The sequence below is a fragment of the Heptranchias perlo genome, unplaced genomic scaffold (genome assembly GCF_035084215.1).
Source record: "Heptranchias perlo isolate sHepPer1 unplaced genomic scaffold, sHepPer1.hap1 HAP1_SCAFFOLD_384, whole genome shotgun sequence".
NCBI classification, from domain to species: Eukaryota; Metazoa; Chordata; class Chondrichthyes; order Hexanchiformes; family Hexanchidae; genus Heptranchias; species Heptranchias perlo.
The window spans coordinates 815-23,860 of record NW_027139396.1 but is presented as its reverse complement, the minus strand read 5'-3'; the positions used below and the strand labels follow the sequence as shown (position 1 = coordinate 23,860).

General features: G+C 50.4%; 7 non-coding genes and 13 pseudogenes across 7 annotated transcripts; 13 read left to right on the top strand and 7 right to left on the bottom strand.

Annotated features, from left to right (window-relative positions):
• Positions 1-349: 349 nt before the first annotated feature.
• Positions 350-478, top strand: LOC137311923 (U2 spliceosomal RNA; annotated as a pseudogene).
• A 933-nt stretch (positions 479-1,411) lies between these two features.
• LOC137311801 (U1 spliceosomal RNA) lies at positions 1,412-1,577 on the bottom strand. The gene has a single exon (XR_010960556.1). It is a non-coding gene; the product is annotated as a U1 spliceosomal RNA (small nuclear RNA).
• Positions 1,578-2,808: 1,231 nt separating this feature from the next.
• Positions 2,809-3,014, top strand: LOC137311852 (U2 spliceosomal RNA; annotated as a pseudogene).
• Positions 3,015-3,858: 844 nt separating this feature from the next.
• Positions 3,859-3,987, top strand: LOC137311922 (U2 spliceosomal RNA; annotated as a pseudogene).
• Positions 3,988-4,920: 933 nt separating this feature from the next.
• On the bottom strand, positions 4,921-5,086 carry LOC137311789 (U1 spliceosomal RNA). Its single transcript, XR_010960545.1, has one exon. It is a non-coding gene; the product is annotated as a U1 spliceosomal RNA (small nuclear RNA).
• A 1,231-nt stretch (positions 5,087-6,317) lies between these two features.
• LOC137311863 (U2 spliceosomal RNA) lies at positions 6,318-6,523 on the top strand (annotated as a pseudogene).
• An 844-nt stretch (positions 6,524-7,367) lies between these two features.
• On the top strand, positions 7,368-7,496 carry LOC137311921 (U2 spliceosomal RNA; annotated as a pseudogene).
• Positions 7,497-8,429: 933 nt separating this feature from the next.
• LOC137311959 (U1 spliceosomal RNA) lies at positions 8,430-8,595 on the bottom strand. Its single transcript, XR_010960630.1, has one exon. It is a non-coding gene; the product is annotated as a U1 spliceosomal RNA (small nuclear RNA).
• A 1,231-nt stretch (positions 8,596-9,826) lies between these two features.
• LOC137311862 (U2 spliceosomal RNA) lies at positions 9,827-10,032 on the top strand (annotated as a pseudogene).
• An 844-nt stretch (positions 10,033-10,876) lies between these two features.
• On the top strand, positions 10,877-11,005 carry LOC137311920 (U2 spliceosomal RNA; annotated as a pseudogene).
• Positions 11,006-11,938: 933 nt separating this feature from the next.
• Positions 11,939-12,104, bottom strand: LOC137311947 (U1 spliceosomal RNA). The gene has a single exon (XR_010960619.1). It is a non-coding gene; the product is annotated as a U1 spliceosomal RNA (small nuclear RNA).
• A 1,231-nt stretch (positions 12,105-13,335) lies between these two features.
• On the top strand, positions 13,336-13,541 carry LOC137311861 (U2 spliceosomal RNA; annotated as a pseudogene).
• An 844-nt stretch (positions 13,542-14,385) lies between these two features.
• Positions 14,386-14,514, top strand: LOC137311918 (U2 spliceosomal RNA; annotated as a pseudogene).
• A 933-nt stretch (positions 14,515-15,447) lies between these two features.
• Positions 15,448-15,613, bottom strand: LOC137311936 (U1 spliceosomal RNA). Its single transcript, XR_010960608.1, has one exon. It is a non-coding gene; the product is annotated as a U1 spliceosomal RNA (small nuclear RNA).
• Positions 15,614-16,844: 1,231 nt separating this feature from the next.
• Positions 16,845-17,050, top strand: LOC137311860 (U2 spliceosomal RNA; annotated as a pseudogene).
• An 844-nt stretch (positions 17,051-17,894) lies between these two features.
• On the top strand, positions 17,895-18,023 carry LOC137311917 (U2 spliceosomal RNA; annotated as a pseudogene).
• Positions 18,024-18,956: 933 nt separating this feature from the next.
• Positions 18,957-19,122, bottom strand: LOC137311901 (U1 spliceosomal RNA). The gene has a single exon (XR_010960597.1). It is a non-coding gene; the product is annotated as a U1 spliceosomal RNA (small nuclear RNA).
• A 1,231-nt stretch (positions 19,123-20,353) lies between these two features.
• LOC137311858 (U2 spliceosomal RNA) lies at positions 20,354-20,559 on the top strand (annotated as a pseudogene).
• Positions 20,560-21,403: 844 nt separating this feature from the next.
• Positions 21,404-21,532, top strand: LOC137311916 (U2 spliceosomal RNA; annotated as a pseudogene).
• Positions 21,533-22,467: 935 nt separating this feature from the next.
• LOC137311783 (U1 spliceosomal RNA) lies at positions 22,468-22,633 on the bottom strand. The gene has a single exon (XR_010960539.1). It is a non-coding gene; the product is annotated as a U1 spliceosomal RNA (small nuclear RNA).
• Between the last annotated feature and the right edge of the window lie 413 nt (positions 22,634-23,046).

The following is a 23,046-nucleotide window of genomic DNA, read 5'->3' as shown; positions in this document are numbered from 1 at the left end:
AAACTGTGCTGCTAACTGAGTGTTAAGGTGAGTAAAAGGCACTGGTTTGGGTGGAGCATTGTGCTCAGGATGGGAGATTTTCTTGAACGGTGCCAATTAATCTGCACCAGAAAATCATCCCCTGACCAGGATTCGAACCCGGGTCTCAACGAGTTTTAAATGTTGCGTCCTAACCACTGGACCACCAGGGGAGTTGCCCTCAATCCCCTGCAAACATATACAGAAGGCTGAACACATGGCTCCCTACAGTAGCAGCAGTGTCACCAGCAGAGGGCTTGACTTGCCATTTCCACTTTGACACTCAGTCTTTTCACACTCAGTCAAATGGCAAACGTCTATTCAGGAGGTTATCGCTTCTCGGCTTCGGGACCGAATATTAAATTGAATTTTGCAACAGGGAGATGGAATAGGGGCTTGGCTCCGTCCACTCCACGCATCGACCCAGTATTGCAGTGTCTCTGGCAACGGTGCACCTCCCTGTGGGGAGATATTCAAAAGGAAAAACAGCTCTTTCCCAGCGTCTCTGTCCGTGTGTACGTATTATGACTGAGAATAAAGCTGATATATTGCACTTACTTTCTCAGCTCAGTGCTATTCTTTTCTTCTCCTGGGCTGAGTGCCGCTCGTTCGCTCGCTCGCTCGCTCGCACGCAGGCAGCGATTATAATTCAAACTGCAAAATAACTTAACTTTGAACAAGCAGGGTCTGAGTACAAATGAAAACTGCGCTCCTGGACTGGACGGACTGTCTGTTTGTCTCGGTGAGGAAAAGGCAGTGGTGGTGAGGGTGGAGCATTGCGCTCAGGAGGGGAGACTTTCTTTGAGTGGTGCCAATTAATCTGCACCAGAAAATCATCCCCCCGACCGGGATTGGAACCCGGGTCTCAACGATTTAAAAGGTTGCGTCCTCGACCACTGGGCCACCTGGGGGAGCTGCCTCAACCGCCTGAGGAACCTGTCCGAGAGGCTGAGGACACGCACGCCTGCTCCACGAGCAGCAGCGACCAGCAGGGGGCCGACCGGCTGATCCTTCCCTTTCACAGGCAGGCTTCTGGCCCTCGATAAAACGACAAAGTTGTTCAGAAGGAAGGCCTGGGGGGAGGGAGGGAGGGACGGCCGTTGGAAATCAGCACAAAGCAGGTCCCCTGGAATCTCACACCTCCGACCCAGGAAACAGGTCTCCTGGTCAAAGCAGTCCAGCCATTAACGTGACAATGGACAGGGCCCCGGCAGCTTGAGACACATCTTTCTTTCGATATGCAAGTTCTTTTTAAAAAGGTTTCCTTCCACAGCAGCTCTGAGTGAGAGACTGACTGACATACGTACACACACACACACACACACACACACAACACCGTCACCCATCCGATTGGTGGACCGCGGGGTCGACAATCTAACTTTTCGTTTCGATGCAGGGGAGAGCGCGAACGCAGTCCCCCACTACCACAAATTTTGCAGTCGAGTATCCCGCATTTGGGGACATCGCAGGCGTCAGCGCACACCCCAAGTGCAATGGGCTAGCCTCGTCCTGGGAGATCCGCCTTCGGGATCACAGATTCTCCCCTGCCAGGTAAGTATGCCTTGTGTCGCCACACACTGCCACTAGACAGCATTCGCTACCTTTTACGATTGCAAGGGCAGGTTTTAAGAATCAAAACGTCCCTTCGCTCGCAACGTGCTGATGCTCTGAGAGATTAATTCCGCTCAAATATCGTACCGTATATCCGATGATACACTCTGGGAGAAAATACTGCAGCGATGCGGTGCCGGCGATGGTTGTTTGCATGTCGCCCTTCAAGGGAAATGTCCCGCCTCCAGTTGTTGCTGTAGCAATATATACACGCGCGTTGTCGTGGTAATATAGAACTGCAAGTTGCCGTTGTCGTGGTCGTTTCGAATCAGCACAAAGCAGGTGCACTCCCTGGAATGTCACACCTGCGTCCCAGAAAACAGGTCTCCTGGTCAAAGCAGTCCCGCCCCGCCCTGGGATTAACGTGACAATGGACAGGGCCCAGTCAGGGAGCAGCTTGAGAGACATCTTTCAATAGGCACTTCTGAAACATTAACGCCTTGTTTCTTTCGACAGTTTAACCAGCCTTTAACACGTCTTGTGTATTTATTTCCCATTTCCAGCCAGCCAGCCCAGCCAGCCGAGCCAGCATCTGCAGTATTTTCTTTTGATTGGTCTTGCCTGCTGTGGAATGAACGTTTAAACACGAGCTGCTGATTGTCAGCACCTCACCTCTTTCTCAATTGGCCGTTGCAATCTCACTCACTCGCTGTGAGACACGTCACGTCACGTCACTAGTTTTCTTTAAAGCGGTTTCCTTCCACGGCAGTGAGTTAGTGACTGAGACTGACTGACGGAGGTCCGTTGAGACACCACCTTCTCCCATCTGATCGGTGGCCGACTGGCAAATTTACCAATCTGTCAAGCAATCCTAGCAAGAAAGGAAAAAACGGCAACTTCTTTAAACTGATCCACTGTTGCAATTAGAAACGGTGGCAAAAATGTGCCCAGAGTGGGAGAGAACGGCAGTGCTTCCAGACTGCTTTAGACACAGTCAGCCAGAGACCAAAGAGGGAGGGAAAACAGGAGCGGAGATCAATTCGCATCGAGCGCGTTATCGCTTCTCGGCCTTTTGGCGAAGATCAAGTGGTCAAGTGGGGGAAGGCAACCATTTGGAGCCTTCCTGCCATTGTATGCCGGGGGGATGCAGTCAGGGAGAAATCCCCTCGGGCAGAGTGTAGAGCTTTGGCTTGTAGAGCTTTGGCTTGATGTAATGTCACTGCAAGGAATCTGGAATGAATCTGTAAGGCAATAAGGCACCCCAGAGTGTCAGAAAAAAAAAAAAAAAAGTTTCTGTTCTTATCAGTTTAATATCTGATATGTCCCCTATCTGGGGACCAAATATTAAATTGATTTTTGGAACAGGGAGATGGAACAAGAGCTTGCTCCGTCCACTCCACGCATCGACCCAGTATTACAGTGTCTCTGGCAACGGTGCACCTCCCTGTGGGGAGATATTCAAAATGCTGAACGGATTTTTGGAGCCTGTATTATTACTCAGAATGCTGAGATATTGCAACTGTGGTTTTTTTGTTTACTCCTGGGATGGATGAGTGCCACTCCCTTTCTTCCTTTTCCCTCTTGCAGTTTTACCTTGGAGGGAAAGACGTCAGTCTCAGGTCACTTTTCAGGAAGCTGCAAGCCTGTGTATTGGGACGTGCCACCTTCCACAGACTTGGTCTCCTGACCTGAAACATTCAACTCCAGTTGTTGTGTGAAAAATTACTGCAGTTTTAAACTGGCAGTTCCAGAATTAATTGTTTCCAAGTCAGACATTTCCCGAAACAGAGAGCGCGAGAGAGACACAATGTTAACGTTCAAACTGCCACAAGCGAGAGGCGAAATAACTTCACGTTGCTGACTTTAAAAATGCGAGCAGACAGTGCGTGTGTGTTTGGAGGGAGTGCACTGTGAATGGCCACATTGGAAGCTGTGAGATCAAACTGTGCTGCTAACTGAGTGTTAAGGTGAGTAAAAGGCACTGGTTTGGGTGGAGCATTGTGCTCAGGATGGGAGATTTTCTTGAACGGTGCCAATTAATCTGCACCAGAAAATCATCCCCTGACCAGGATTCGAACCCGGGTCTCAACGAGTTTTAAATGTTGCGTCCTAACCACTGGACCACCAGGGGAGTTGCCCTCAATCCCCTGCAAACATATACAGAAGGCTGAACACATGGCTCCCTACAGTAGCAGCAGTGTCACCAGCAGAGGGCTTGACTTGCCATTTCCACTTTGACACTCAGTCTTTTCACACTCAGTCAAATGGCAAACGTCTATTCAGGAGGTTATCGCTTCTCGGCTTCGGGACCGAATATTAAATTGAATTTTGCAACAGGGAGATGGAATAGGGGCTTGGCTCCGTCCACTCCACGCATCGACCCAGTATTGCAGTGTCTCTGGCAACGGTGCACCTCCCTGTGGGGAGATATTCAAAAGGAAAAACAGCTCTTTCCCAGCGTCTCTGTCCGTGTGTACGTATTATGACTGAGAATAAAGCTGATATATTGCACTTACTTTCTCAGCTCAGTGCTATTCTTTTCTTCTCCTGGGCTGAGTGCCGCTCGTTCGCTCGCTCGCTCGCTCGCACGCAGGCAGCGATTATAATTCAAACTGCAAAATAACTTAACTTTGAACAAGCAGGGTCTGAGTACAAATGAAAACTGCGCTCCTGGACTGGACGGACTGTCTGTTTGTCTCGGTGAGGAAAAGGCAGTGGTGGTGAGGGTGGAGCATTGCGCTCAGGAGGGGAGACTTTCTTTGAGTGGTGCCAATTAATCTGCACCAGAAAATCATCCCCCCGACCGGGATTGGAACCCGGGTCTCAACGATTTAAAAGGTTGCGTCCTCGACCACTGGGCCACCTGGGGGAGCTGCCTCAACCGCCTGAGGAACCTGTCCGAGAGGCTGAGGACACGCACGCCTGCTCCACGAGCAGCAGCGACCAGCAGGGGGCCGACCGGCTGATCCTTCCCTTTCACAGGCAGGCTTCTGGCCCTCGATAAAACGACAAAGTTGTTCAGAAGGAAGGCCTGGGGGGAGGGAGGGAGGGACGGCCGTTGGAAATCAGCACAAAGCAGGTCCCCTGGAATCTCACACCTCCGACCCAGGAAACAGGTCTCCTGGTCAAAGCAGTCCAGCCATTAACGTGACAATGGACAGGGCCCCGGCAGCTTGAGACACATCTTTCTTTCGATATGCAAGTTCTTTTTAAAAAGGTTTCCTTCCACAGCAGCTCTGAGTGAGAGACTGACTGACATACGTACACACACACACACACACACACACACAACACCGTCACCCATCCGATTGGTGGACCGCGGGGTCGACAATCTAACTTTTCGTTTCGATGCAGGGGAGAGCGCGAACGCAGTCCCCCACTACCACAAATTTTGCAGTCGAGTATCCCGCATTTGGGGACATCGCAGGCGTCAGCGCACACCCCAAGTGCAATGGGCTAGCCTCGTCCTGGGAGATCCGCCTTCGGGATCACAGATTCTCCCCTGCCAGGTAAGTATGCCTTGTGTCGCCACACACTGCCACTAGACAGCATTCGCTACCTTTTACGATTGCAAGGGCAGGTTTTAAGAATCAAAACGTCCCTTCGCTCGCAACGTGCTGATGCTCTGAGAGATTAATTCCGCTCAAATATCGTACCGTATATCCGATGATACACTCTGGGAGAAAATACTGCAGCGATGCGGTGCCGGCGATGGTTGTTTGCATGTCGCCCTTCAAGGGAAATGTCCCGCCTCCAGTTGTTGCTGTAGCAATATATACACGCGCGTTGTCGTGGTAATATAGAACTGCAAGTTGCCGTTGTCGTGGTCGTTTCGAATCAGCACAAAGCAGGTGCACTCCCTGGAATGTCACACCTGCGTCCCAGAAAACAGGTCTCCTGGTCAAAGCAGTCCCGCCCCGCCCTGGGATTAACGTGACAATGGACAGGGCCCAGTCAGGGAGCAGCTTGAGAGACATCTTTCAATAGGCACTTCTGAAACATTAACGCCTTGTTTCTTTCGACAGTTTAACCAGCCTTTAACACGTCTTGTGTATTTATTTCCCATTTCCAGCCAGCCAGCCCAGCCAGCCGAGCCAGCATCTGCAGTATTTTCTTTTGATTGGTCTTGCCTGCTGTGGAATGAACGTTTAAACACGAGCTGCTGATTGTCAGCACCTCACCTCTTTCTCAATTGGCCGTTGCAATCTCACTCACTCGCTGTGAGACACGTCACGTCACGTCACTAGTTTTCTTTAAAGCGGTTTCCTTCCACGGCAGTGAGTTAGTGACTGAGACTGACTGACGGAGGTCCGTTGAGACACCACCTTCTCCCATCTGATCGGTGGCCGACTGGCAAATTTACCAATCTGTCAAGCAATCCTAGCAAGAAAGGAAAAAACGGCAACTTCTTTAAACTGATCCACTGTTGCAATTAGAAACGGTGGCAAAAATGTGCCCAGAGTGGGAGAGAACGGCAGTGCTTCCAGACTGCTTTAGACACAGTCAGCCAGAGACCAAAGAGGGAGGGAAAACAGGAGCGGAGATCAATTCGCATCGAGCGCGTTATCGCTTCTCGGCCTTTTGGCGAAGATCAAGTGGTCAAGTGGGGGAAGGCAACCATTTGGAGCCTTCCTGCCATTGTATGCCGGGGGGATGCAGTCAGGGAGAAATCCCCTCGGGCAGAGTGTAGAGCTTTGGCTTGTAGAGCTTTGGCTTGATGTAATGTCACTGCAAGGAATCTGGAATGAATCTGTAAGGCAATAAGGCACCCCAGAGTGTCAGAAAAAAAAAAAAAAAAGTTTCTGTTCTTATCAGTTTAATATCTGATATGTCCCCTATCTGGGGACCAAATATTAAATTGATTTTTGGAACCGGGAGATGGAACAAGAGCTTGCTCCGTCCACTCCACGCATCGACCCAGTATTACAGTGTCTCTGGCAACGGTGCACCTCCCTGTGGGGAGATATTCAAAATGCTGAACGGATTTTTGGAGCCTGTATTATTACTCAGAATGCTGAGATATTGCAACTGTGGTTTTTTTGTTTACTCCTGGGATGGATGAGTGCCACTCCCTTTCTTCCTTTTCCCTCTTGCAGTTTTACCTTGGAGGGAAAGACGTCAGTCTCAGGTCACTTTTCAGGAAGCTGCAAGCCTGTGTATTGGGACGTGCCACCTTCCACAGACTTGGTCTCCTGACCTGAAACATTCAACTCCAGTTGTTGTGTGAAAAATTACTGCAGTTTTAAACTGGCAGTTCCAGAATTAATTGTTTCCAAGTCAGACATTTCCCGAAACAGAGAGCGCGAGAGAGACACAATGTTAACGTTCAAACTGCCACAAGCGAGAGGCGAAATAACTTCACGTTGCTGACTTTAAAAATGCGAGCAGACAGTGCGTGTGTGTTTGGAGGGAGTGCACTGTGAATGGCCACATTGGAAGCTGTGAGATCAAACTGTGCTGCTAACTGAGTGTTAAGGTGAGTAAAAGGCACTGGTTTGGGTGGAGCATTGTGCTCAGGATGGGAGATTTTCTTGAACGGTGCCAATTAATCTGCACCAGAAAATCATCCCCTGACCAGGATTCGAACCCGGGTCTCAACGAGTTTTAAATGTTGCGTCCTAACCACTGGACCACCAGGGGAGTTGCCCTCAATCCCCTGCAAACATATACAGAAGGCTGAACACATGGCTCCCTACAGTAGCAGCAGTGTCACCAGCAGAGGGCTTGACTTGCCATTTCCACTTTGACACTCAGTCTTTTCACACTCAGTCAAATGGCAAACGTCTATTCAGGAGGTTATCGCTTCTCGGCTTCGGGACCGAATATTAAATTGAATTTTGCAACAGGGAGATGGAATAGGGGCTTGGCTCCGTCCACTCCACGCATCGACCCAGTATTGCAGTGTCTCTGGCAACGGTGCACCTCCCTGTGGGGAGATATTCAAAAGGAAAAACAGCTCTTTCCCAGCGTCTCTGTCCGTGTGTACGTATTATGACTGAGAATAAAGCTGATATATTGCACTTACTTTCTCAGCTCAGTGCTATTCTTTTCTTCTCCTGGGCTGAGTGCCGCTCGTTCGCTCGCTCGCTCGCTCGCACGCAGGCAGCGATTATAATTCAAACTGCAAAATAACTTAACTTTGAACAAGCAGGGTCTGAGTACAAATGAAAACTGCGCTCCTGGACTGGACGGACTGTCTGTTTGTCTCGGTGAGGAAAAGGCAGTGGTGGTGAGGGTGGAGCATTGCGCTCAGGAGGGGAGACTTTCTTTGAGTGGTGCCAATTAATCTGCACCAGAAAATCATCCCCCCGACCGGGATTGGAACCCGGGTCTCAACGATTTAAAAGGTTGCGTCCTCGACCACTGGGCCACCTGGGGGAGCTGCCTCAACCGCCTGAGGAACCTGTCCGAGAGGCTGAGGACACGCACGCCTGCTCCACGAGCAGCAGCGACCAGCAGGGGGCCGACCGGCTGATCCTTCCCTTTCACAGGCAGGCTTCTGGCCCTCGATAAAACGACAAAGTTGTTCAGAAGGAAGGCCTGGGGGGAGGGAGGGAGGGACGGCCGTTGGAAATCAGCACAAAGCAGGTCCCCTGGAATCTCACACCTCCGACCCAGGAAACAGGTCTCCTGGTCAAAGCAGTCCAGCCATTAACGTGACAATGGACAGGGCCCCGGCAGCTTGAGACACATCTTTCTTTCGATATGCAAGTTCTTTTTAAAAAGGTTTCCTTCCACAGCAGCTCTGAGTGAGAGACTGACTGACATACGTACACACACACACACACACACACACACAACACCGTCACCCATCCGATTGGTGGACCGCGGGGTCGACAATCTAACTTTTCGTTTCGATGCAGGGGAGAGCGCGAACGCAGTCCCCCACTACCACAAATTTTGCAGTCGAGTATCCCGCATTTGGGGACATCGCAGGCGTCAGCGCACACCCCAAGTGCAATGGGCTAGCCTCGTCCTGGGAGATCCGCCTTCGGGATCACAGATTCTCCCCTGCCAGGTAAGTATGCCTTGTGTCGCCACACACTGCCACTAGACAGCATTCGCTACCTTTTACGATTGCAAGGGCAGGTTTTAAGAATCAAAACGTCCCTTCGCTCGCAACGTGCTGATGCTCTGAGAGATTAATTCCGCTCAAATATCGTACCGTATATCCGATGATACACTCTGGGAGAAAATACTGCAGCGATGCGGTGCCGGCGATGGTTGTTTGCATGTCGCCCTTCAAGGGAAATGTCCCGCCTCCAGTTGTTGCTGTAGCAATATATACACGCGCGTTGTCGTGGTAATATAGAACTGCAAGTTGCCGTTGTCGTGGTCGTTTCGAATCAGCACAAAGCAGGTGCACTCCCTGGAATGTCACACCTGCGTCCCAGAAAACAGGTCTCCTGGTCAAAGCAGTCCCGCCCCGCCCTGGGATTAACGTGACAATGGACAGGGCCCAGTCAGGGAGCAGCTTGAGAGACATCTTTCAATAGGCACTTCTGAAACATTAACGCCTTGTTTCTTTCGACAGTTTAACCAGCCTTTAACACGTCTTGTGTATTTATTTCCCATTTCCAGCCAGCCAGCCCAGCCAGCCGAGCCAGCATCTGCAGTATTTTCTTTTGATTGGTCTTGCCTGCTGTGGAATGAACGTTTAAACACGAGCTGCTGATTGTCAGCACCTCACCTCTTTCTCAATTGGCCGTTGCAATCTCACTCACTCGCTGTGAGACACGTCACGTCACGTCACTAGTTTTCTTTAAAGCGGTTTCCTTCCACGGCAGTGAGTTAGTGACTGAGACTGACTGACGGAGGTCCGTTGAGACACCACCTTCTCCCATCTGATCGGTGGCCGACTGGCAAATTTACCAATCTGTCAAGCAATCCTAGCAAGAAAGGAAAAAACGGCAACTTCTTTAAACTGATCCACTGTTGCAATTAGAAACGGTGGCAAAAATGTGCCCAGAGTGGGAGAGAACGGCAGTGCTTCCAGACTGCTTTAGACACAGTCAGCCAGAGACCAAAGAGGGAGGGAAAACAGGAGCGGAGATCAATTCGCATCGAGCGCGTTATCGCTTCTCGGCCTTTTGGCGAAGATCAAGTGGTCAAGTGGGGGAAGGCAACCATTTGGAGCCTTCCTGCCATTGTATGCCGGGGGGATGCAGTCAGGGAGAAATCCCCTCGGGCAGAGTGTAGAGCTTTGGCTTGTAGAGCTTTGGCTTGATGTAATGTCACTGCAAGGAATCTGGAATGAATCTGTAAGGCAATAAGGCACCCCAGAGTGTCAGAAAAAAAAAAAAAAAAGTTTCTGTTCTTATCAGTTTAATATCTGATATGTCCCCTATCTGGGGACCAAATATTAAATTGATTTTTGGAACCGGGAGATGGAACAAGAGCTTGCTCCGTCCACTCCACGCATCGACCCAGTATTACAGTGTCTCTGGCAACGGTGCACCTCCCTGTGGGGAGATATTCAAAATGCTGAACGGATTTTTGGAGCCTGTATTATTACTCAGAATGCTGAGATATTGCAACTGTGGTTTTTTTGTTTACTCCTGGGATGGATGAGTGCCACTCCCTTTCTTCCTTTTCCCTCTTGCAGTTTTACCTTGGAGGGAAAGACGTCAGTCTCAGGTCACTTTTCAGGAAGCTGCAAGCCTGTGTATTGGGACGTGCCACCTTCCACAGACTTGGTCTCCTGACCTGAAACATTCAACTCCAGTTGTTGTGTGAAAAATTACTGCAGTTTTAAACTGGCAGTTCCAGAATTAATTGTTTCCAAGTCAGACATTTCCCGAAACAGAGAGCGCGAGAGAGACACAATGTTAACGTTCAAACTGCCACAAGCGAGAGGCGAAATAACTTCACGTTGCTGACTTTAAAAATGCGAGCAGACAGTGCGTGTGTGTTTGGAGGGAGTGCACTGTGAATGGCCACATTGGAAGCTGTGAGATCAAACTGTGCTGCTAACTGAGTGTTAAGGTGAGTAAAAGGCACTGGTTTGGGTGGAGCATTGTGCTCAGGATGGGAGATTTTCTTGAACGGTGCCAATTAATCTGCACCAGAAAATCATCCCCTGACCAGGATTCGAACCCGGGTCTCAACGAGTTTTAAATGTTGCGTCCTAACCACTGGACCACCAGGGGAGTTGCCCTCAATCCCCTGCAAACATATACAGAAGGCTGAACACATGGCTCCCTACAGTAGCAGCAGTGTCACCAGCAGAGGGCTTGACTTGCCATTTCCACTTTGACACTCAGTCTTTTCACACTCAGTCAAATGGCAAACGTCTATTCAGGAGGTTATCGCTTCTCGGCTTCGGGACCGAATATTAAATTGAATTTTGCAACAGGGAGATGGAATAGGGGCTTGGCTCCGTCCACTCCACGCATCGACCCAGTATTGCAGTGTCTCTGGCAACGGTGCACCTCCCTGTGGGGAGATATTCAAAAGGAAAAACAGCTCTTTCCCAGCGTCTCTGTCCGTGTGTACGTATTATGACTGAGAATAAAGCTGATATATTGCACTTACTTTCTCAGCTCAGTGCTATTCTTTTCTTCTCCTGGGCTGAGTGCCGCTCGTTCGCTCGCTCGCTCGCTCGCACGCAGGCAGCGATTATAATTCAAACTGCAAAATAACTTAACTTTGAACAAGCAGGGTCTGAGTACAAATGAAAACTGCGCTCCTGGACTGGACGGACTGTCTGTTTGTCTCGGTGAGGAAAAGGCAGTGGTGGTGAGGGTGGAGCATTGCGCTCAGGAGGGGAGACTTTCTTTGAGTGGTGCCAATTAATCTGCACCAGAAAATCATCCCCCCGACCGGGATTGGAACCCGGGTCTCAACGATTTAAAAGGTTGCGTCCTCGACCACTGGGCCACCTGGGGGAGCTGCCTCAACCGCCTGAGGAACCTGTCCGAGAGGCTGAGGACACGCACGCCTGCTCCACGAGCAGCAGCGACCAGCAGGGGGCCGACCGGCTGATCCTTCCCTTTCACAGGCAGGCTTCTGGCCCTCGATAAAACGACAAAGTTGTTCAGAAGGAAGGCCTGGGGGGAGGGAGGGAGGGACGGCCGTTGGAAATCAGCACAAAGCAGGTCCCCTGGAATCTCACACCTCCGACCCAGGAAACAGGTCTCCTGGTCAAAGCAGTCCAGCCATTAACGTGACAATGGACAGGGCCCCGGCAGCTTGAGACACATCTTTCTTTCGATATGCAAGTTCTTTTTAAAAAGGTTTCCTTCCACAGCAGCTCTGAGTGAGAGACTGACTGACATACGTACACACACACACACACACACACACACAACACCGTCACCCATCCGATTGGTGGACCGCGGGGTCGACAATCTAACTTTTCGTTTCGATGCAGGGGAGAGCGCGAACGCAGTCCCCCACTACCACAAATTTTGCAGTCGAGTATCCCGCATTTGGGGACATCGCAGGCGTCAGCGCACACCCCAAGTGCAATGGGCTAGCCTCGTCCTGGGAGATCCGCCTTCGGGATCACAGATTCTCCCCTGCCAGGTAAGTATGCCTTGTGTCGCCACACACTGCCACTAGACAGCATTCGCTACCTTTTACGATTGCAAGGGCAGGTTTTAAGAATCAAAACGTCCCTTCGCTCGCAACGTGCTGATGCTCTGAGAGATTAATTCCGCTCAAATATCGTACCGTATATCCGATGATACACTCTGGGAGAAAATACTGCAGCGATGCGGTGCCGGCGATGGTTGTTTGCATGTCGCCCTTCAAGGGAAATGTCCCGCCTCCAGTTGTTGCTGTAGCAATATATACACGCGCGTTGTCGTGGTAATATAGAACTGCAAGTTGCCGTTGTCGTGGTCGTTTCGAATCAGCACAAAGCAGGTGCACTCCCTGGAATGTCACACCTGCGTCCCAGAAAACAGGTCTCCTGGTCAAAGCAGTCCCGCCCCGCCCTGGGATTAACGTGACAATGGACAGGGCCCAGTCAGGGAGCAGCTTGAGAGACATCTTTCAATAGGCACTTCTGAAACATTAACGCCTTGTTTCTTTCGACAGTTTAACCAGCCTTTAACACGTCTTGTGTATTTATTTCCCATTTCCAGCCAGCCAGCCCAGCCAGCCGAGCCAGCATCTGCAGTATTTTCTTTTGATTGGTCTTGCCTGCTGTGGAATGAACGTTTAAACACGAGCTGCTGATTGTCAGCACCTCACCTCTTTCTCAATTGGCCGTTGCAATCTCACTCACTCGCTGTGAGACACGTCACGTCACGTCACTAGTTTTCTTTAAAGCGGTTTCCTTCCACGGCAGTGAGTTAGTGACTGAGACTGACTGACGGAGGTCCGTTGAGACACCACCTTCTCCCATCTGATCGGTGGCCGACTGGCAAATTTACCAATCTGTCAAGCAATCCTAGCAAGAAAGGAAAAAACGGCAACTTCTTTAAACTGATCCACTGTTGCAATTAGAAACGGTGGCAAAAATGTGCCCAGAGTGGGAGAGAACGGCAGTGCTTCCAGACTGCTTTAGACACAGTCAGCCAGAGACCAAAGAGGGAGGGAAAACAGGAGCGGAGATCAATTCGCATCGAGCGCGTTATCGCTTCTCGGCCTTTTGGCGAAGATCAAGTGGTCAAGTGGGGGAAGGCAACCATTTGGAGCCTTCCTGCCATTGTATGCCGGGGGGATGCAGTCAGGGAGAAATCCCCTCGGGCAGAGTGTAGAGCTTTGGCTTGTAGAGCTTTGGCTTGATGTAATGTCACTGCAAGGAATCTGGAATGAATCTGTAAGGCAATAAGGCACCCCAGAGTGTCAGAAAAAAAAAAAAAAAAGTTTCTGTTCTTATCAGTTTAATATCTGATATGTCCCCTATCTGGGGACCAAATATTAAATTGATTTTTGGAACCGGGAGATGGAACAAGAGCTTGCTCCGTCCACTCCACGCATCGACCCAGTATTACAGTGTCTCTGGCAACGGTGCACCTCCCTGTGGGGAGATATTCAAAATGCTGAACGGATTTTTGGAGCCTGTATTATTACTCAGAATGCTGAGATATTGCAACTGTGGTTTTTTTGTTTACTCCTGGGATGGATGAGTGCCACTCCCTTTCTTCCTTTTCCCTCTTGCAGTTTTACCTTGGAGGGAAAGACGTCAGTCTCAGGTCACTTTTCAGGAAGCTGCAAGCCTGTGTATTGGGACGTGCCACCTTCCACAGACTTGGTCTCCTGACCTGAAACATTCAACTCCAGTTGTTGTGTGAAAAATTACTGCAGTTTTAAACTGGCAGTTCCAGAATTAATTGTTTCCAAGTCAGACATTTCCCGAAACAGAGAGCGCGAGAGAGACACAATGTTAACGTTCAAACTGCCACAAGCGAGAGGCGAAATAACTTCACGTTGCTGACTTTAAAAATGCGAGCAGACAGTGCGTGTGTGTTTGGAGGGAGTGCACTGTGAATGGCCACATTGGAAGCTGTGAGATCAAACTGTGCTGCTAACTGAGTGTTAAGGTGAGTAAAAGGCACTGGTTTGGGTGGAGCATTGTGCTCAGGATGGGAGATTTTCTTGAACGGTGCCAATTAATCTGCACCAGAAAATCATCCCCTGACCAGGATTCGAACCCGGGTCTCAACGAGTTTTAAATGTTGCGTCCTAACCACTGGACCACCAGGGGAGTTGCCCTCAATCCCCTGCAAACATATACAGAAGGCTGAACACATGGCTCCCTACAGTAGCAGCAGTGTCACCAGCAGAGGGCTTGACTTGCCATTTCCACTTTGACACTCAGTCTTTTCACACTCAGTCAAATGGCAAACGTCTATTCAGGAGGTTATCGCTTCTCGGCTTCGGGACCGAATATTAAATTGAATTTTGCAACAGGGAGATGGAATAGGGGCTTGGCTCCGTCCACTCCACGCATCGACCCAGTATTGCAGTGTCTCTGGCAACGGTGCACCTCCCTGTGGGGAGATATTCAAAAGGAAAAACAGCTCTTTCCCAGCGTCTCTGTCCGTGTGTACGTATTATGACTGAGAATAAAGCTGATATATTGCACTTACTTTCTCAGCTCAGTGCTATTCTTTTCTTCTCCTGGGCTGAGTGCCGCTCGTTCGCTCGCTCGCTCGCTCGCACGCAGGCAGCGATTATAATTCAAACTGCAAAATAACTTAACTTTGAACAAGCAGGGTCTGAGTACAAATGAAAACTGCGCTCCTGGACTGGACGGACTGTCTGTTTGTCTCGGTGAGGAAAAGGCAGTGGTGGTGAGGGTGGAGCATTGCGCTCAGGAGGGGAGACTTTCTTTGAGTGGTGCCAATTAATCTGCACCAGAAAATCATCCCCCCGACCGGGATTGGAACCCGGGTCTCAACGATTTAAAAGGTTGCGTCCTCGACCACTGGGCCACCTGGGGGAGCTGCCTCAACCGCCTGAGGAACCTGTCCGAGAGGCTGAGGACACGCACGCCTGCTCCACGAGCAGCAGCGACCAGCAGGGGGCCGACCGGCTGATCCTTCCCTTTCACAGGCAGGCTTCTGGCCCTCGATAAAACGACAAAGTTGTTCAGAAGGAAGGCCTGGGGGGAGGGAGGGAGGGACGGCCGTTGGAAATCAGCACAAAGCAGGTCCCCTGGAATCTCACACCTCCGACCCAGGAAACAGGTCTCCTGGTCAAAGCAGTCCAGCCATTAACGTGACAATGGACAGGGCCCCGGCAGCTTGAGACACATCTTTCTTTCGATATGCAAGTTCTTTTTAAAAAGGTTTCCTTCCACAGCAGCTCTGAGTGAGAGACTGACTGACATACGTACACACACACACACACACACACACACAACACCGTCACCCATCCGATTGGTGGACCGCGGGGTCGACAATCTAACTTTTCGTTTCGATGCAGGGGAGAGCGCGAACGCAGTCCCCCACTACCACAAATTTTGCAGTCGAGTATCCCGCATTTGGGGACATCGCAGGCGTCAGCGCACACCCCAAGTGCAATGGGCTAGCCTCGTCCTGGGAGATCCGCCTTCGGGATCACAGATTCTCCCCTGCCAGGTAAGTATGCCTTGTGTCGCCACACACTGCCACTAGACAGCATTCGCTACCTTTTACGATTGCAAGGGCAGGTTTTAAGAATCAAAACGTCCCTTCGCTCGCAACGTGCTGATGCTCTGAGAGATTAATTCCGCTCAAATATCGTACCGTATATCCGATGATACACTCTGGGAGAAAATACTGCAGCGATGCGGTGCCGGCGATGGTTGTTTGCATGTCGCCCTTCAAGGGAAATGTCCCGCCTCCAGTTGTTGCTGTAGCAATATATACACGCGCGTTGTCGTGGTAATATAGAACTGCAAGTTGCCGTTGTCGTGGTCGTTTCGAATCAGCACAAAGCAGGTGCACTCCCTGGAATGTCACACCTGCGTCCCAGAAAACAGGTCTCCTGGTCAAAGCAGTCCCGCCCCGCCCTGGGATTAACGTGACAATGGACAGGGCCCAGTCAGGGAGCAGCTTGAGAGACATCTTTCAATAGGCACTTCTGAAACATTAACGCCTTGTTTCTTTCGACAGTTTAACCAGCCTTTAACACGTCTTGTGTATTTATTTCCCATTTCCAGCCAGCCAGCCCAGCCAGCCGAGCCAGCATCTGCAGTATTTTCTTTTGATTGGTCTTGCCTGCTGTGGAATGAACGTTTAAACACGAGCTGCTGATTGTCAGCACCTCACCTCTTTCTCAATTGGCCGTTGCAATCTCACTCACTCGCTGTGAGACACGTCACGTCACGTCACTAGTTTTCTTTAAAGCGGTTTCCTTCCACGGCAGTGAGTTAGTGACTGAGACTGACTGACGGAGGTCCGTTGAGACACCACCTTCTCCCATCTGATCGGTGGCCGACTGGCAAATTTACCAATCTGTCAAGCAATCCTAGCAAGAAAGGAAAAAACGGCAACTTCTTTAAACTGATCCACTGTTGCAATTAGAAACGGTGGCAAAAATGTGCCCAGAGTGGGAGAGAACGGCAGTGCTTCCAGACTGCTTTAGACACAGTCAGCCAGAGACCAAAGAGGGAGGGAAAACAGGAGCGGAGATCAATTCGCATCGAGCGCGTTATCGCTTCTCGGCCTTTTGGCGAAGATCAAGTGGTCAAGTGGGGGAAGGCAACCATTTGGAGCCTTCCTGCCATTGTATGCCGGGGGGATGCAGTCAGGGAGAAATCCCCTCGGGCAGAGTGTAGAGCTTTGGCTTGTAGAGCTTTGGCTTGATGTAATGTCACTGCAAGGAATCTGGAATGAATCTGTAAGGCAATAAGGCACCCCAGAGTGTCAGAAAAAAAAAAAAAAAAGTTTCTGTTCTTATCAGTTTAATATCTGATATGTCCCCTATCTGGGGACCAAATATTAAATTGATTTTTGGAACCGGGAGATGGAACAAGAGCTTGCTCCGTCCACTCCACGCATCGACCCAGTATTACAGTGTCTCTGGCAACGGTGCACCTCCCTGTGGGGAGATATTCAAAATGCTGAACGGATTTTTGGAGCCTGTATTATTACTCAGAATGCTGAGATATTGCAACTGTGGTTTTTTTGTTTACTCCTGGGATGGATGAGTGCCACTCCCTTTCTTCCTTTTCCCTCTTGCAGTTTTACCTTGGAGGGAAAGACGTCAGTCTCAGGTCACTTTTCAGGAAGCTGCAAGCCTGTGTATTGGGACGTGCCACCTTCCACAGACTTGGTCTCCTGACCTGAAACATTCAACTCCAGTTGTTGTGTGAAAAATTACTGCAGTTTTAAACTGGCAGTTCCAGAATTAATTGTTTCCAAGTCAGACATTTCCCGAAACAGAGAGCGCGAGAGAGACACAATGTTAACGTTCAAACTGCCACAAGCGAGAGGCGAAATAACTTCACGTTGCTGACTTTAAAAATGCGAGCAGACAGTGCGTGTGTGTTTGGAGGGAGTGCACTGTGAATGGCCACATTGGAAGCTGTGAGATCAAACTGTGCTGCTAACTGAGTGTTAAGGTGAGTAAAAGGCACTGGTTTGGGTGGAGCATTGAGCTCAGGATGGGAGATTTTCTTGAACGGTGCCAATTAATCTGCACCAGAAAATCATCCCCTGACCAGGATTCGAACCCGGGTCTCAACGAGTTTTAAATGTTGCGTCCTAACCACTGGACCACCAGGGGAGTTGCCCTCAATCCCCTGCAAACATATACAGAAGGCTGAACACATGGCTCCCTACAGTAGCAGCAGTGTCACCAGCAGAGGGCTTGACTTGCCATTTCCACTTTGACACTCAGTCTTTTCACACTCAGTCAAATGGCAAACGTCTATTCAGGAGGTTATCGCTTCTCGGCTTCGGGACCGAATATTAAATTGAATTTTGCAACAGGGAGATGGAATAGGGGCTTGGCTCCGTCCACTCCACGCATCGACCCAGTATTGCAGTGTCTCTGGCAACGGTGCACCTCCCTGTGGGGAGATATTCAAAAGGAAAAACAGCTCTTTCCCAGCGTCTCTGTCCGTGTGTACGTATTATGACTGAGAATAAAGCTGATATATTGCACTTACTTTCTCAGCTCAGTGCTATTCTTTTCTTCTCCTGGGCTGAGTGCCGCTCGTTCGCTCGCTCGCTCGCTCGCACGCAGGCAGCGATTATAATTCAAACTGCAAAATAACTTAACTTTGAACAAGCAGGGTCTGAGTACAAATGAAAACTGCGCTCCTGGACTGGACGGACTGTCTGTTTGTCTCGGTGAGGAAAAGGCAGTGGTGGTGAGGGTGGAGCATTGCGCTCAGGAGGGGAGACTTTCTTTGAGTGGTGCCAATTAATCTGCACCAGAAAATCATCCCCCCGACCGGGATTGGAACCCGGGTCTCAACGATTTAAAAGGTTGCGTCCTCGACCACTGGGCCACCTGGGGGAGCTGCCTCAACCGCCTGAGGAACCTGTCCGAGAGGCTGAGGACACGCACGCCTGCTCCACGAGCAGCAGCGACCAGCAGGGGGCCGACCGGCTGATCCTTCCCTTTCACAGGCAGGCTTCTGGCCCTCGATAAAACGACAAAGTTGTTCAGAAGGAAGGCCTGGGGGGAGGGAGGGAGGGACGGCCGTTGGAAATCAGCACAAAGCAGGTCCCCTGGAATCTCACACCTCCGACCCAGGAAACAGGTCTCCTGGTCAAAGCAGTCCAGCCATTAACGTGACAATGGACAGGGCCCCGGCAGCTTGAGACACATCTTTCTTTCGATATGCAAGTTCTTTTTAAAAAGGTTTCCTTCCACAGCAGCTCTGAGTGAGAGACTGACTGACATACGTACACACACACACACACACACACACACAACACCGTCACCCATCCGATTGGTGGACCGCGGGGTCGACAATCTAACTTTTCGTTTCGATGCAGGGGAGAGCGCGAACGCAGTCCCCCACTACCACAAATTTTGCAGTCGAGTATCCCGCATTTGGGGACATCGCAGGCGTCAGCGCACACCCCAAGTGCAATGGGCTAGCCTCGTCCTGGGAGATCCGCCTTCGGGATCACAGATTCTCCCCTGCCAGGTAAGTATGCCTTGTGTCGCCACACACTGCCACTAGACAGCATTCGCTACCTTTTACGATTGCAAGGGCAGGTTTTAAGAATCAAAACGTCCCTTCGCTCGCAACGTGCTGATGCTCTGAGAGATTAATTCCGCTCAAATATCGTACCGTATATCCGATGATACACTCTGGGAGAAAATACTGCAGCGATGCGGTGCCGGCGATGGTTGTTTGCATGTCGCCCTTCAAGGGAAATGTCCCGCCTCCAGTTGTTGCTGTAGCAATATATACACGCGCGTTGTCGTGGTAATATAGAACTGCAAGTTGCCGTTGTCGTGGTCGTTTCGAATCAGCACAAAGCAGGTGCACTCCCTGGAATGTCACACCTGCGTCCCAGAAAACAGGTCTCCTGGTCAAAGCAGTCCCGCCCCGCCCTGGGATTAACGTGACAATGGACAGGGCCCAGTCAGGGAGCAGCTTGAGAGACATCTTTCAATAGGCACTTCTGAAACATTAACGCCTTGTTTCTTTCGACAGTTTAACCAGCCTTTAACACGTCTTGTGTATTTATTTCCCATTTCCAGCCAGCCAGCCCAGCCAGCCGAGCCAGCATCTGCAGTATTTTCTTTTGATTGGTCTTGCCTGCTGTGGAATGAACGTTTAAACACGAGCTGCTGATTGTCAGCACCTCACCTCTTTCTCAATTGGCCGTTGCAATCTCACTCACTCGCTGTGAGACACGTCACGTCACGTCACTAGTTTTCTTTAAAGCGGTTTCCTTCCACGGCAGTGAGTTAGTGACTGAGACTGACTGACGGAGGTCCGTTGAGACACCACCTTCTCCCATCTGATCGGTGGCCGACTGGCAAATTTACCAATCTGTCAAGCAATCCTAGCAAGAAAGGAAAAAACGGCAACTTCTTTAAACTGATCCACTGTTGCAATTAGAAACGGTGGCAAAAATGTGCCCAGAGTGGGAGAGAACGGCAGTGCTTCCAGACTGCTTTAGACACAGTCAGCCAGAGACCAAAGAGGGAGGGAAAACAGGAGCGGAGATCAATTCGCATCGAGCGCGTTATCGCTTCTCGGCCTTTTGGCGAAGATCAAGTGGTCAAGTGGGGGAAGGCAACCATTTGGAGCCTTCCTGCCATTGTATGCCGGGGGGATGCAGTCAGGGAGAAATCCCCTCGGGCAGAGTGTAGAGCTTTGGCTTGTAGAGCTTTGGCTTGATGTAATGTCACTGCAAGGAATCTGGAATGAATCTGTAAGGCAATAAGGCACCCCAGAGTGTCAGAAAAAAAAAAAAAAAAGTTTCTGTTCTTATCAGTTTAATATCTGATATGTCCCCTATCTGGGGACCAAATATTAAATTGATTTTTGGAACCGGGAGATGGAACAAGAGCTTGCTCCGTCCACTCCACGCATCGACCCAGTATTACAGTGTCTCTGGCAACGGTGCACCTCCCTGTGGGGAGATATTCAAAATGCTGAACGGATTTTTGGAGCCTGTATTATTACTCAGAATGCTGAGATATTGCAACTGTGGTTTTTTTGTTTACTCCTGGGATGGATGAGTGCCACTCCCTTTCTTCCTTTTCCCTCTTGCAGTTTTACCTTGGAGGGAAAGACGTCAGTCTCAGGTCACTTTTCAGGAAGCTGCAAGCCTGTGTATTGGGACGTGCCACCTTCCACAGACTTGGTCTCCTGACCTGAAACATTCAACTCCAGTTGTTGTGTGAAAAATTACTGCAGTTTTAAACTGGCAGTTCCAGAATTAATTGTTTCCAAGTCAGACATTTCCCGAAACAGAGAGCGCGAGAGAGACACAATGTTAACGTTCAAACTGCCACAAGCGAGAGGCGAAATAACTTCACGTTGCTGACTTTAAAAATGCGAGCAGACAGTGCGTGTGTGTTTGGAGGGAGTGCACTGTGAATGGCCACATTGGAAGCTGTGAGATCAAACTGTGCTGCTAACTGAGTGTTAAGGTGAGTAAAAGGCACTGGTTTGGGTGGAGCATTGCGCTCAGGATGGGAGATTTTCTTGAACGGTGCCAATTAATCTGCACCAGAAAATCATCCCCTGACCAGGATTCGAACCCGGGTCTCAACGAGTTTTAAATGTTGCGTCCTAACCACTGGACCACCAGGGGAGTTGCCCTCAATCCCCTGCAAACATATACAGAAGGCTGAACACATGGCTCCCTACAGTAGCAGCAGTGTCACCAGCAGAGGGCTTGACTTGCCATTTCCACTTTGACACTCAGTCTTTTCACACTCAGTCAAATGGCAAACGTCTATTCAGGAGGTTATCGCTTCTCGGCTTCGGGACCGAATATTAAATTGAATTTTGCAACAGGGAGATGGAATAGGGGCTTGGCTCCGTCCACTCCACGCATCGACCCAGTATTGCAGTGTCTCTGGCAACGGTGCACCTCCCTGTGGGGAGATATTCAAAAGGAAAAACAGCTCTTTCCCAGCGTCTCTGTCCGTGTGTACGTATTATGACTGAGAATAAAGCTGATATATTGCACTTACTTTCTCAGCTCAGTGCTATTCTTTTCTTCTCCTGGGCTGAGTGCCGCTCGTTCGCTCGCTCGCTCGCTCGCACGCAGGCAGCGATTATAATTCAAACTGCAAAATAACTTAACTTTGAACAAGCAGGGTCTGAGTACAAATGAAAACTGCGCTCCTGGACTGGACGGACTGTCTGTTTGTCTCGGTGAGGAAAAGGCAGTGGTGGTGAGGGTGGAGCATTGCGCTCAGGAGGGGAGACTTTCTTTGAGTGGTGCCAATTAATCTGCACCAGAAAATCATCCCCCCGACCGGGATTGGAACCCGGGTCTCAACGATTTAAAAGGTTGCGTCCTCGACCACTGGGCCACCTGGGGGAGCTGCCTCAACCGCCTGAGGAACCTGTCCGAGAGGCTGAGGACACGCACGCCTGCTCCACGAGCAGCAGCGACCAGCAGGGGGCCGACCGGCTGATCCTTCCCTTTCACAGGCAGGCTTCTGGCCCTCGATAAAACGACAAAGTTGTTCAGAAGGAAGGCCTGGGGGGAGGGAGGGAGGGACGGCCGTTGGAAATCAGCACAAAGCAGGTCCCCTGGAATCTCACACCTCCGACCCAGGAAACAGGTCTCCTGGTCAAAGCAGTCCAGCCATTAACGTGACAATGGACAGGGCCCCGGCAGCTTGAGACACATCTTTCTTTCGATATGCAAGTTCTTTTTAAAAAGGTTTCCTTCCACAGCAGCTCTGAGTGAGAGACTGACTGACATACGTACACACACACACACACACACACACACACAACACCGTCACCCATCCGATTGGTGGACCGCGGGGTCGACAATCTAACTTTTCGTTTCGATGCAGGGGAGAGCGCGAACGCAGTCCCCCACTACCACAAATTTTGCAGTCGAGTATCCCGCATTTGGGGACATCGCAGGCGTCAGCGCACACCCCAAGTGCAATGGGCTAGCCTCGTCCTGGGAGATCCGCCTTCGGGATCACAGATTCTCCCCTGCCAGGTAAGTATGCCTTGTGTCGCCACACACTGCCACTAGACAGCATTCGCTACCTTTTACGATTGCAAGGGCAGGTTTTAAGAATCAAAACGTCCCTTCGCTCGCAACGTGCTGATGCTCTGAGAGATTAATTCCGCTCAAATATCGTACCGTATATCCGATGATACACTCTGGGAGAAAATACTGCAGCGATGCGGTGCCGGCGATGGTTGTTTGCATGTCGCCCTTCAAGGGAAATGTCCCGCCTCCAGTTGTTGCTGTAGCAATATATACACGCGCGTTGTCGTGGTAATATAGAACTGCAAGTTGCCGTTGTCGTGGTCGTTTCGAATCAGCACAAAGCAGGTGCACTCCCTGGAATGTCACACCTGCGTCCCAGAAAACAGGTCTCCTGGTCAAAGCAGTCCCGCCCCGCCCTGGGATT